The sequence below is a fragment of the Rhinichthys klamathensis genome, unplaced genomic scaffold (genome assembly GCF_029890125.1).
Source record: "Rhinichthys klamathensis goyatoka isolate OS25496 unplaced genomic scaffold, OSU_Roscu_1.1 h1tg000217l_1, whole genome shotgun sequence".
Taxonomy (NCBI): domain Eukaryota; kingdom Metazoa; phylum Chordata; class Actinopteri; order Cypriniformes; family Leuciscidae; genus Rhinichthys; species Rhinichthys klamathensis.
Genome location: NW_026606742.1, coordinates 29663 through 40912, shown reverse-complemented (window position 1 = coordinate 40912; position 11250 = coordinate 29663). Strand labels below are relative to the sequence as shown.

The window sequence follows — 11250 nt, the reverse complement described above, 5'->3', positions numbered from 1 at the left end:
CATTTGAAATGTTTTTATAGACAGCAACTCAATGGGTGCTTCTCAATATTACCTCCTCGTCTCCTTGCTCCTCCGTCCTCCATCCTATGACCCGGAAACCAATCAAGCTCAGCCGTCTTGAAGGACATCTCTATTCTCTAATTTCACCGCGAGGAGTCGAGGATCGAGAGTGAGGAGGCTTCCAGTGGAGTCATGAGCGAGGATACACAGGTGTATCCTTTCCCGAAGAGTTGTATCGACTAAACGTGACGCACGTATCAATTCTCCTCCCCCGCACAATCACAACGGTCACAATCCTTTTAATTTATACTTTACCTTTGCAGTTTATATAAACCACACATCTCACATATTTCAACAGGGTATCTTGCTTTATTATTATTTATTTCTTAATTAAACAAACTTCAACAACATAAGGGCAGATCCTTTGAGCGCTGCTGATGATGCTGTGAAGTGACGCTCGAGTTATCAAGTATTCCAATGTATAAAAAAAAAGCTTTCATTCGATTCCTCTGTCCTCCTTTTCTTTCCTTGCAGCCTTCCCTCGCATCCTACAGGGGGTGGAGCTAAGACGCGAGGAAAGGTAACGAGGATGCACAAATAAGAAATGAGAAGCACCCATTGTAAAGGACACATTCCTTGATGTTAGCAATAGCATTTGGCTAAGCTAACGAAGCAATACTAATAGCATGCAAGCATAAAAATACACAAATAAGTGAGATGAATTCAGTTATGAACATTATTTTATGAAATATATTTTTAATCAGTATTTCCCTGGATTTTCAGCATTCTGGGGTCACTTTCTCTGGAGAGGCTCCCTTTGAATTTGGCCAAAATGAAGTATCTCAAAAGGCCTTAAAATGCTGTAGGTAGTCGGCCCAGTGCCCTCACAAGCCTTCAGGAGACATGCATTTTTCACACGCACACACACAAATAGAGTAATATGAAAGAAAGTAACGCATTAATGCCTGCGCCTTGCTCCAGGGAAGGACATGACTGAAAGAAACAATTCTCTAGTGTGTCACTTCACTTTTATAAAAACAAAAAAAAAGCTGACTGAGGGGCCTCATTTATGTGTGCCCTGTGTTTGTCCATTCACTCCAACACAGATATTTAGTCTTAGGCTTCCTACATATATTTCAGAGAAGTGTCAGGCAATAAAATGTCACCTGCGTGCCTGCTGTCACCAATCTGAGTTACAGTTTTAATCAGCACCAACAGAGCTCCTGTCCAACCCACTAACAGCAGCAATAAAATACTCATCTTCAATGAAACTATGTTCAGGATCAAACTTTAATCACATATCACACAATTAACACAATAATAATAATCATAAAAAAATAATTATAAAACTAGTATTTTACTACGATGGCCGAGAGAGATCAATGGGCTGCAACTGAAGAAAACACATGCAAATAGAAAAACACCCGCAAATTAAGAAAACATCTTCATCAGTACATCAGTCACTTTGGAGTGAGCAGGGCACTTGTGTAGCCGTTTGGAACGCACTTGATGAAGGGAGCAACGAAAGACAACGTAATTTTCTCATTATTTTCACCTGGGATGTTCCCATGACAACGCAACACGGTGTCCATCACCTGAATTGCTGTTATTACCAGGAAAAAAAATCATATTTTTGCTGTTAAAACTGTTGCAAAAACATATACTTTTTATTAAAAAAAAGTTTTTAAAATATGCGATATCTGTGTGTGAGTGTCTCAACTTTAAAACTTGCCATCTCATCTTTGGACCCTGCATTACCTAACATTTCTTATGAAACTTATTTAAACATAACATTACAACATTTGTACAATGTAGCTGGTTTATAAATTAACATCTTTCCCTCATGTTCTTTTTGTCTATCTTTTTTATTGATTTATTTCAGTTTTAGTTATTTATTTTAGTTTTCAGGTCATTGTTCTTTATACATTTCTCTAATACATTTGTATATTGTATACAAAGTTGTAGGCCTATGTCATAAACATGTCATCTCTTTATGTTTTGCAAATTAAATTTAAAAAAATAAATAAATAAAATAAAATCAAGTAGACTTTGAGCTGTAAGCACGTCCCAGCCGGGTTTGTCACTTATTGCGGTCCCCTGGAAACATTTCCGTTTTGGTCTGGGCTATTTGCAGTGCGTTTCTGTATTTGGTTGTGTTGTGAACTTTTGCAGCTCGTTTCTGTATTTGGTTGTGTTGTGAACTTTTGTAGTGCGTTTCTGTATTTGGTTGTGTTGTGAACTTTTGCAGCTCGTTTCTGTATTTGGTTGTGTTGTGAACTTTTGCAGCTCGTTTCTGTATTTGGTTGTGTTGTGAACCTTTGTAGCTCGTTTCTGTACTTGGTTGTGTTGTGAACTTTTGCAGCTCGTTTCTGTACTTGGTTGTGTTGTGAACCTTTGTAGCGCGTTTCTGTATTTGGTTGTGTTGTGAACTTTTGCAGCTCGTTTCTGTACTTGGTTGTGTTGTGAACCTTTGCAGCTCGTTTCTGTATTTGGTTGTGTTGTGAGTATTTGGAGCACACGTGTGTTGTGAAATCGATGAAGATGTTTTCTTAATTTGCGGGTGTTTTTCTATTTACATGTGTTTTCTTCAGTTGCAGCGCGTTGAGCTCTCTCGGCCACCGTAATTTTACACAGAAATACACAAACAGCTTATGTGTAAAGTTAAACAAATTTCATGCATCCACACCAACAGGTGTCAGTATAAAGGTTCATCAAGACCAAAAGGATGAAGAAGAGCCAATAAAATGCAAGTTTGTTTATTGTGGCTTTTAGGTCATTGGTGTTTCCAAAATTGCATACTGTCTGAGAATGTACTACATTTAATGAGGAACTAACTTCGCTACCATTAAAAGGGTATGTTCTTTCGTCATGTGACCTACTTTTAATGGTAGCGAAGTTAGTTCCTCATTAAATGTAGTACATTCTCAGACAGTTAAGGCTGAGAGGCTCAGTTACATTGCTTAACTGCCGAAGGCTGTGTCCAAAATCGAATACTCTCTTGAGTAGGAACGTATATGGTATAAGTAGGTAATTATTTTGTATTTTATATTAAGTAATTACTTCACGACCGCAAAATAAGTATGTTCTATAAAGTATGAGTGTGTGTAGTATGAATGTAATCGGTAGCTTATACATTCGCCTTGCTGTCATTATCACGTGACCTACCAGCATAAAGCCCCGTTCACACTACACGCGACTTTGTCGCTGCAAGTCGCCAGTCGCTGGCGATGAGGTCGCTAGTGGGCGTTCCCACTACTGGTTGACTAGTATGACATCCAAAAGACAGCGAATCAGCTTTCTTGCCGCTAAAAAACACAATTTCTGGAGGGAAAATACTAAATATAAATATACTCCGTACATAAAAACGTCTGTAGTGAAGCATGAAGATGAACGAGACACATAAGTCGATTTTTCTCGTTGCGGCCGTTTATCTACGGCATAAGCGCAAACGCCGGTCTATCTGGGTTCACGAGACCATTCGGGCTCGGAGACAGCACGGCGAGTACCACCGGCTGGTGCAGGAACTGCGGCTGGATGAAGTCCGGTTCCAGAAGTACTTCAGGCTGGACAGGACCCAGTTTGATGTGCTGCTGCGGAGGGTGGGTCCCCTGATTTGCAAGGACAATACACGGTTCCGCCGAGCCATTTCCCCCGGTGAACGGCTGGCAATTTGTTTACGGTAAGTAAGCCTATTTAAATGCGTACCGAACCAGCTCCACTCCTATTGGTTGTCGCTCGCGAAAATCGCTCTTCATTTGCATAAAGTTAAACATTTCTCAACTTTGTCGCGTCGCCAGACACGCCCCATCTAGTCGCCAACGGTCGCTGTCGCGCGTGTCGCCGGAAGTCGCCCGCTCACCATTGAAATGAATGGTATCGCGTTGCTTGGTCGCGAGTAGTGTGAACGGGGCTCAAGTTGCGTCGCTTCACCACCATTCACAAAATCCCCTCCTGTTGCCTCATAGGATTGTAAAGTATTCATTGTATGCACATTTCAGAATCTCGCAGGAAGTAGTAGGTCACCTGGGTACTTTTTGCCTACTCTTTTATGAGTACTGTTAATTCGGACATACTTATTTTGTCACATACTGTTTTTGGCCTACTATATAAGTATGCGATTTCGGATGCAGACATTGTGTTCAGCACAGACCTTATTTCAGATATTTAACCAAAAAGCCATTTAAAAAAAAAACTTTAGAAATATGAAAACAGAAGTGGTAAAATGCGGACTCTGAGGTTTGGCCTACAAAAATACACCATACCTGCAGAACTCTATTTACAACTCCGCTCCCATGGCCACATTATATAGTAATGGGATTGTATGTGCACTTCAGAATCTGGGAAGAAGTAGTTGGTAGTAGCTTGTGTATTAGGTTTGAGGTCATCTATACGTGTACTCCTAAAAGTTGACAAAATTAACTTGTGGCAGATATGCACACGTAAAGCTTTCTCTTCTAGAAAACCAGGTCAAAAATATTGATGATACATTCTGCATCATATGTTTGTTAGAAATGTATATGCAATAAAAAAGATCTGAATAAAAATGTCCTTTCTCCTTATACTACCTGCTTCAGCAAGTAGCAATTAATGATTCACAACTGTGACGTAACCTATAGAGGCTACTAGCTATTTAAAGAAATACGTCATCACAAGAAAACAGCACTCGTCAAATATTTTCATGGGGTCTTTAGGATCAGGTGTCCTATCCAATGCATTGGAATACTGTTAGTGATCATTAGCTGGCTGAAAGTGTATGTGTCAAATGTATGTGCAGAGTTTTTAGAGGTCAAAAAGGGCAGAGTTTAAAGATAGTCGAACATAAACAAGCTGTAACTCATCAGAAGATTTAGTTGCTGTGCCCTGAAGATTTATCTAGGTCACACTGGAAGTAAAGACACCTGATATGTAACCAAAGCTAAACTTATATAGAACACCCACTCCATACTGGTGTCTGTCATAGTTTAGATGTAAATAAAATCAGCTATACTGATGGTCACTATTTCTACGAGAGGTTTGGGTGGCTCGGTAAGACAGGGGAACTGCACTTCTAATCCATGTTTGTGTTGCTTGCGTCCTCTAGAGCGCGATTGGCCATGCTCTAAATTTAGAGGAAACAGGAGGGAGGAAATCGGATGAGTGGGATGAACAGGGAGATGGAAATCTGGAAGGAGGTCAAAAAGAAAATGACATGTCTTTCTATGTGACAGTGAAAGAAAGAAACAAGGTATGAAGGTATGGTTAATGTTTATTCTTTATATCACATTTGCATTCATCCAAGTCAGAAGAAAGGTTGTGTTCACTCAATGATTGGCACGCTCAGTAATTCATCAAGAGAGCATGCCAAATATCCGAAACGGATTGATGGAAATAGGCGATAGAATCTCAGCTTCAGCATGGATGTCACTTCACATATATGACAAATACTAAAGTGCATGGATAGATGCAAATGCACAAAAAAAGGTATCCGTGCATACAAAGATCTGCACCACACTTTATTTATGGTTATGCATTAATATAATTTATTAAAATGCATGTGTACGTTAAGACCTTTTAAGTTCAAAATTATAGAAGTGTACACCTGAGAGCATAAAGATGATCAATAAGTAGTGACTGACTAACAAGTTTATATCTCTAAATAATAAAATATACATGTACCCCGGTTCCCCGAGAACCGAATAAGAAACTGCGTATATCATGTCGTTGACGCTATAGGAACGTTTCCGTTTGAGCTGCTGTCTGATACACTTGCGTACACATGCCAATCTGATTGGCCGAACGTGAGGACACAGTGATGCAGCGTACTGCGTCACTGAAACTATAAATAGACACCTGAAATCAGCGTCATCAGATTCTTATTGTCTGAAGAAGGTGCACTGGCATGACCAGGGCATGGAAATGTGACACAGTGTCTCGTTCCCTTCTCAAGGAAACTATGTTACATACGTAACCTGAGACGTTTCCCTTCGGGAGTGAAACTTCATCATGGCATTGAAGCTTAAATACCAACGCTGCCACGCCATGGGATAGTACCTGCCTAACAAGGGTGTGTATCTGCACGGACAGTTTTTGAGCGTAGACTAAGTCCTGAATCAACCCTGAAGGACCCAAGGGTTAAATTCCCATCTAGACTTTAGGACCTGATGAATGTGTGCGGAGAGGACCAACTTGCCGCAACACAGACATCTTGTAAGGATGCACTCCTAATAGGAGCTTTGGAAGGTGCAACACTCCTAGTGGAGTGGTTCCTAACACTCCTAAAGGAGTGGGCCAGAGGGATTAGTTCCTTGAATGCCGCCGATTGTCGCTTGGCCTCCTGTTATCTGTCCACGATGACATTAATTGCATCACCAAACAAGTCAGAAGGTGAAATAGATGCATTTGGGAGAAATGCTTTATCCCTCTCCTTAATTCACGTGAGGTTAAGCCACAGGTGCCGCTCCGTTACAACCATAGGAGCCACCGAATGACCAATGGCACGGACCGTCTGCTTGGTTGCACAGAGGGCAAGATCTGTGGCCCAAGGGATCTCTTTTACCACCTCAGGGGCTAATCGCCATAATCCTAGTCTTTGAGCAGGTCAGCCTGGTACGCCAGCAGAACTGACCTGCTGCCTAACCCACAAGACTGGATGTTACCCTACAGGGCTTTGAGGGTAAGCGCTCTGGGCAAAATAGGAATATGCCGCCCCCTACGTTCAAATTTTTTAGAGAAAAAAAATCCTATTTATCACATATTGACCCCTACTGTTGACTTAAGACAGGTGTAAGGAATTAATACAATTTACTCACCATTTAAAAGAGGACCTTTCTTGCTTTGGCTGCTGCAAACTCTTCAATTCATTAACTTGTCATGCCGTAAAAAGGCCCCTCCCCGCACCCTAAACCAGTTGTCAATGGATGAGAATCCGAAACAAACATAGTCATTACGCTATTTCTACTTTATTGCATATGCGCAGTCCTTTCAGTTTCGGTTTTCAATCCGATCAAGTGCTTACATGTCCTCTCGATCGGATTAGAAAAGGACCTCCCCTTTCAATCCGATAGAAATTTCATTCGGATCGAGCTTAATCGTGTTTAGCCTGCATAAATGCTTTTCAGTCCGATTGAGCCGTCAATGTGATTACTAATGGATTTGGTTGCATGTAACCGATCGCAGATAGTTCTTCACAAGTTTGAGACGCTCGTGCTCATCATGGTGCGGTGCCCTCTAGTGTCTGGTGCCCTGGGCAATTTCCCAGTTTGCCCAGCGCTTCCGCCGGCCCTGCCTGTACCCATGCTCGCACATCCCAGTCACAGTAGAGTGCAAAAAAGTGGCCTGGGTATGCATTTGAGTCGAGTATGGATTCTTCCAAGCCATTGACACCTCAGTATGGAGGTCAGGGAAGAATGGGAGATGACGGTGGGGAGGTTGTTCTCTACCGGAGGTGAGGAAGTGGTCATCCAGCTTCGAACGATTGACTGATCTTTGTTCATTAGGATAGTAAAGACTTAACTTGAGTAACCTGAATAACTTAACATGTGTTAAAAAGATTCTCCAATCTGTATTATATCTATAAAAGAGACACTAATGCCCCCTTGTGGCTAAATAAATATTACTTTAAGAGATAGAAGACGTGCGTCAACTGAACAGTCGAGTTATTGGGGCGTGCGCATACACAGAGAAACTTTGATGGAGTTAAGGCCATTGCACACAGAGTCCGAAATTTTCGTATTCGTTTTTTCGTATTTGTGATTCGGTGGCTCTGAATTGTCAAAACACCATTCAAACTCTATTCAAACTGCTTGCTACGGATGCGAAAAACGCAGAAAATCGAACCCGATTCGATTTTTTTTATGATGGACGAAAGTTTCGGAGGCAGTGTGCAAGCGTGATTGACATAACGTGAGGTCGTATTTATTTTTTAACGGGCGAAAATTTCGGACGCGAATTTCGGACTCAGTGTGCAATGGCCTTTATGCTGCTTGTTTTGATCGATTTGAAAGAGTGCGTTCATACCAGTGAGTAATCTTTGTTCAGTTATTGATTACTTCTTAAGAGTTGTATTTCAAGTATTACTATTTTGATGTTAAAAGCTCTAATTAGATATATTTTGATGTTACGACGCATGCGTTTGTTTATTGCATCGCTGAGTTTTTCTGAAGTAACGTTAAATACATGTAAAAGAGAGTTCAATATCTATCTGTGAGCATCATCTCAATTTCTAAGTAAAGTAGAGTATGTGTATAGGATTATTTATGATAAAAGAAGGATTATATTATCTCTGTACGATCGCTTCGATTGAGATCACGTGTCACCATTTTATCTGTGTTATTTCACTCGGCCCATGTTAAGATTATACTTGTATATCTGTGAAATATTGAGTCATTGCATGCATAATATCACTAATAGTATTTAGTGAGTACTTAGTGAGTACTATTAGCCTAATTTGATGACTCTAGATGTTACAATGTATGGATAACATGACTATAGTACTACAATGCTTATGTTCTTCTGTACATAGCTATAACATTGTTATCTTGAATATGTGATCATTTAAATATTGTTATTTCTATTTCATATAGAACCACTACTGTTTAAATGTGGCTGCAAAATACCACCCATTAAGGAGATAAACGTCTCTGACCGGACATCTTGTGCTCACTTTCCCCCAGAACCTAACGTAGTCTTTATTACAACATAACAACCTCGAGCAGCTCCTTGAACGTGGCAGATTGAGGAAGCTGCTCTGCCGAAGCACCCGCCTGCCTGTCTGCATTCTCAAGGACTCAAGGACCTTGCATGCTCCTCACCCAACACATTTCGTGTGAGTCGTCCCCCTTAAAGCTGAAGTCGGCAAGTCTGGCAGATTGAGTGGACTTACACAATTTTGAATGTTTACAACTCTCATGGCCCTCCCCCACTATCAACTAATACCCTCCCACCGTGACCGAGTTCATGCTCGTCAGTGCGTGTGCACCAGATTTTCAGTGAACGCGCCCGTCTCATCAGCATCCATCAACACCATGGATTATTTGGAGGTATGCTGGCTAATCTACCAATAGATTGCAATTGCTAACGTAATACTCTAAATAAGCTTACTTGATTTTCCGCCATCACTCTTCGTTACTGCGCGAACTTCCGCGAACTTCAGGCGTGTGCATGTGATTGTAACGTGCGTGAGGGGTGGCGTGTGCCCGATCTGTGATTGACGGTCAGATCTCACACCCCCCTGCGCTGATTGGACCCGATGAACCGGGAGCTGTGGATTTTTGCAAAACAAATAAGACGCTCCAGGTGGAGTTAGAAGCTCGGGTTTTTTTCTAAAACCACTTTATTTATGTTGTTCTGTCGGATTATAGTGTCGATTTCACTGAATATGATCAAAAAAATGTTGCCGACGGCAGCTTTAATATAGCGTGCATGGGCATCTCCTAAACTTTAGACTTGACATTTCTCTAATTCCTGGTCTAAAGACAAACCACACAAACAATTTTTCAATGCAAACAAAACAGCAAAGCTCTGCAAACGCCAGCAAACATGCGGCTTCTGAAGACAAAGAAGCTGATAATGCTCATTTCAGACGTCTATTTATGGTTTCAGTGACATACTGCACTGTGTCACTCACTATACGTCCTCACATTCGGCCAATAAGATTGTTGTGTTTAGACACTTGCTTCAGACACTGGCTCATGGCTCACGTGGAACCGTTCCCATATTGTCAATGCCATGAAGCACCATCGAAAGTTCAGCATAGTCTATAATCTTCATCAAATTAATCATTGAACAAAAAAAAGAACTGATAACAATGTTAATAATAACAGAACTTAAAAAGACATTCATTTATTTAGAACAATTTTCCTAGTTTTGCAAGAGGGGGAAAAAACACAGAGAGGCAAATTATCTGTTGAAAAATACCCAGATCTTCACCAATGTTAGATGCCACTGTCGAGCTGCAAAAACTTTCAACCGTCTGTAGCCTCCAAATATGTATTCTTTTGTTTTATAAAAAGGTCACATTAATACATTTGAATGAAAACGCTCAAAGTTGGATTTTTAAACCAATGCATTCCTAGTTCAGATTGTTGCATTATCCAGCCCAACTCAGTAGGAAAGCTATTTCTGTCATGCACCAGAGCCAACAATGAAAGTTTCTCATTATTATGATATGCTTTCCTCTAACACTTTCAATAACTGATTCTAGATCAGCATCAATGTCAGCGTTCACAATGGGAAGCAGCAGGAGCAGCAGCAGTAGATGTTGGGGCTTTTAATTAATGCTTTTGATTTGAGTTCATCTCTTGCTGTCATCAAGAGACCACCTCCAGATGAAAAGGGCTGGTCAAAACCGGAGATGAATCAACTGGGCTTTTCATTGGCACTGTCAGCTGCCAGACTAAACCACAGATATAACAGAAAATGAGATTTTCAATATGGCTGGAAGCACCATCATGTAACTGAAGTTCCTCCTGTAACACTAAACTGCCCTCTGTCTGTGAATTTGACAACATATTTCTACAGTTTAGGCTGGTATGTATCTTTTTTTTTTTCATTTCAATTTCTCAGTAATATGCTTCTGCAAATCAGCCAGAACATATAAAGTTCCTGTAAATAATCATCACTTTATTTATGATTTATTGACAATGCTGCAGTTTTGTCCAAAAAAAAAAGAAAAGAAAAAGTGAGCGATCATGCTGTTTTTCAAATATGCAATGTGAGATTCCATGTGGTTGCTTCACGTCAAAGGCACTGCTGTTAATAAATAATCAGTGTTGACCGGCAGCAGAATAAATTCACTGATGTATCTCAAGCAGCTTTGTTGTGGATTTCAAGTGGTTCTCTTATTTCCTTCACCATGGGTACAAAAAATAACAGGGAGGCATGAAAGCTGATTTCCACATTATGAAGGAGAAAAGGTAGGTGTTTTGGGTATCTACTTTGCCAAGACTTGGTCAAAGTTTGCAAATGTCTGTTGAAACATAAATATAAAAGCATAAATTAGCTTAATTTCTGTTACCTACAATTGTAAAGTTACAATCCGTTTCACTTTGCCTCTGGAAACCCAATCATGCCAATTAAGGCATTTACACCACAATTATATGTGAGGAAAATTCCAAAATTATAGTCCTAGATTTTATATATTATAAAATGATCTTCAGAAAAGGTTAAATGAAACAGTATCCAAGGAAAGTATCCAAGGTCTCCTTCTCTAAACAGCCCATCCGGTATATAAAGCTAATCTAAATATACAGCATCAAATGTTATGCTATATTT

General features: G+C 40.3%; 1 long non-coding RNA gene across 1 annotated transcript; it reads left to right on the top strand.

The window, feature by feature from the left end:
* Positions 1-8646: 8646 nt before the first annotated feature.
* LOC130097361 (uncharacterized) lies at positions 8647-10434 on the top strand. Its single transcript, XR_008808296.1, has 2 exons — positions 8647-8803; positions 10181-10434. It is a non-coding gene; the product is annotated as an uncharacterized LOC130097361 (long non-coding RNA).
* Positions 10435-11250: the final 816 nt, after the last annotated feature.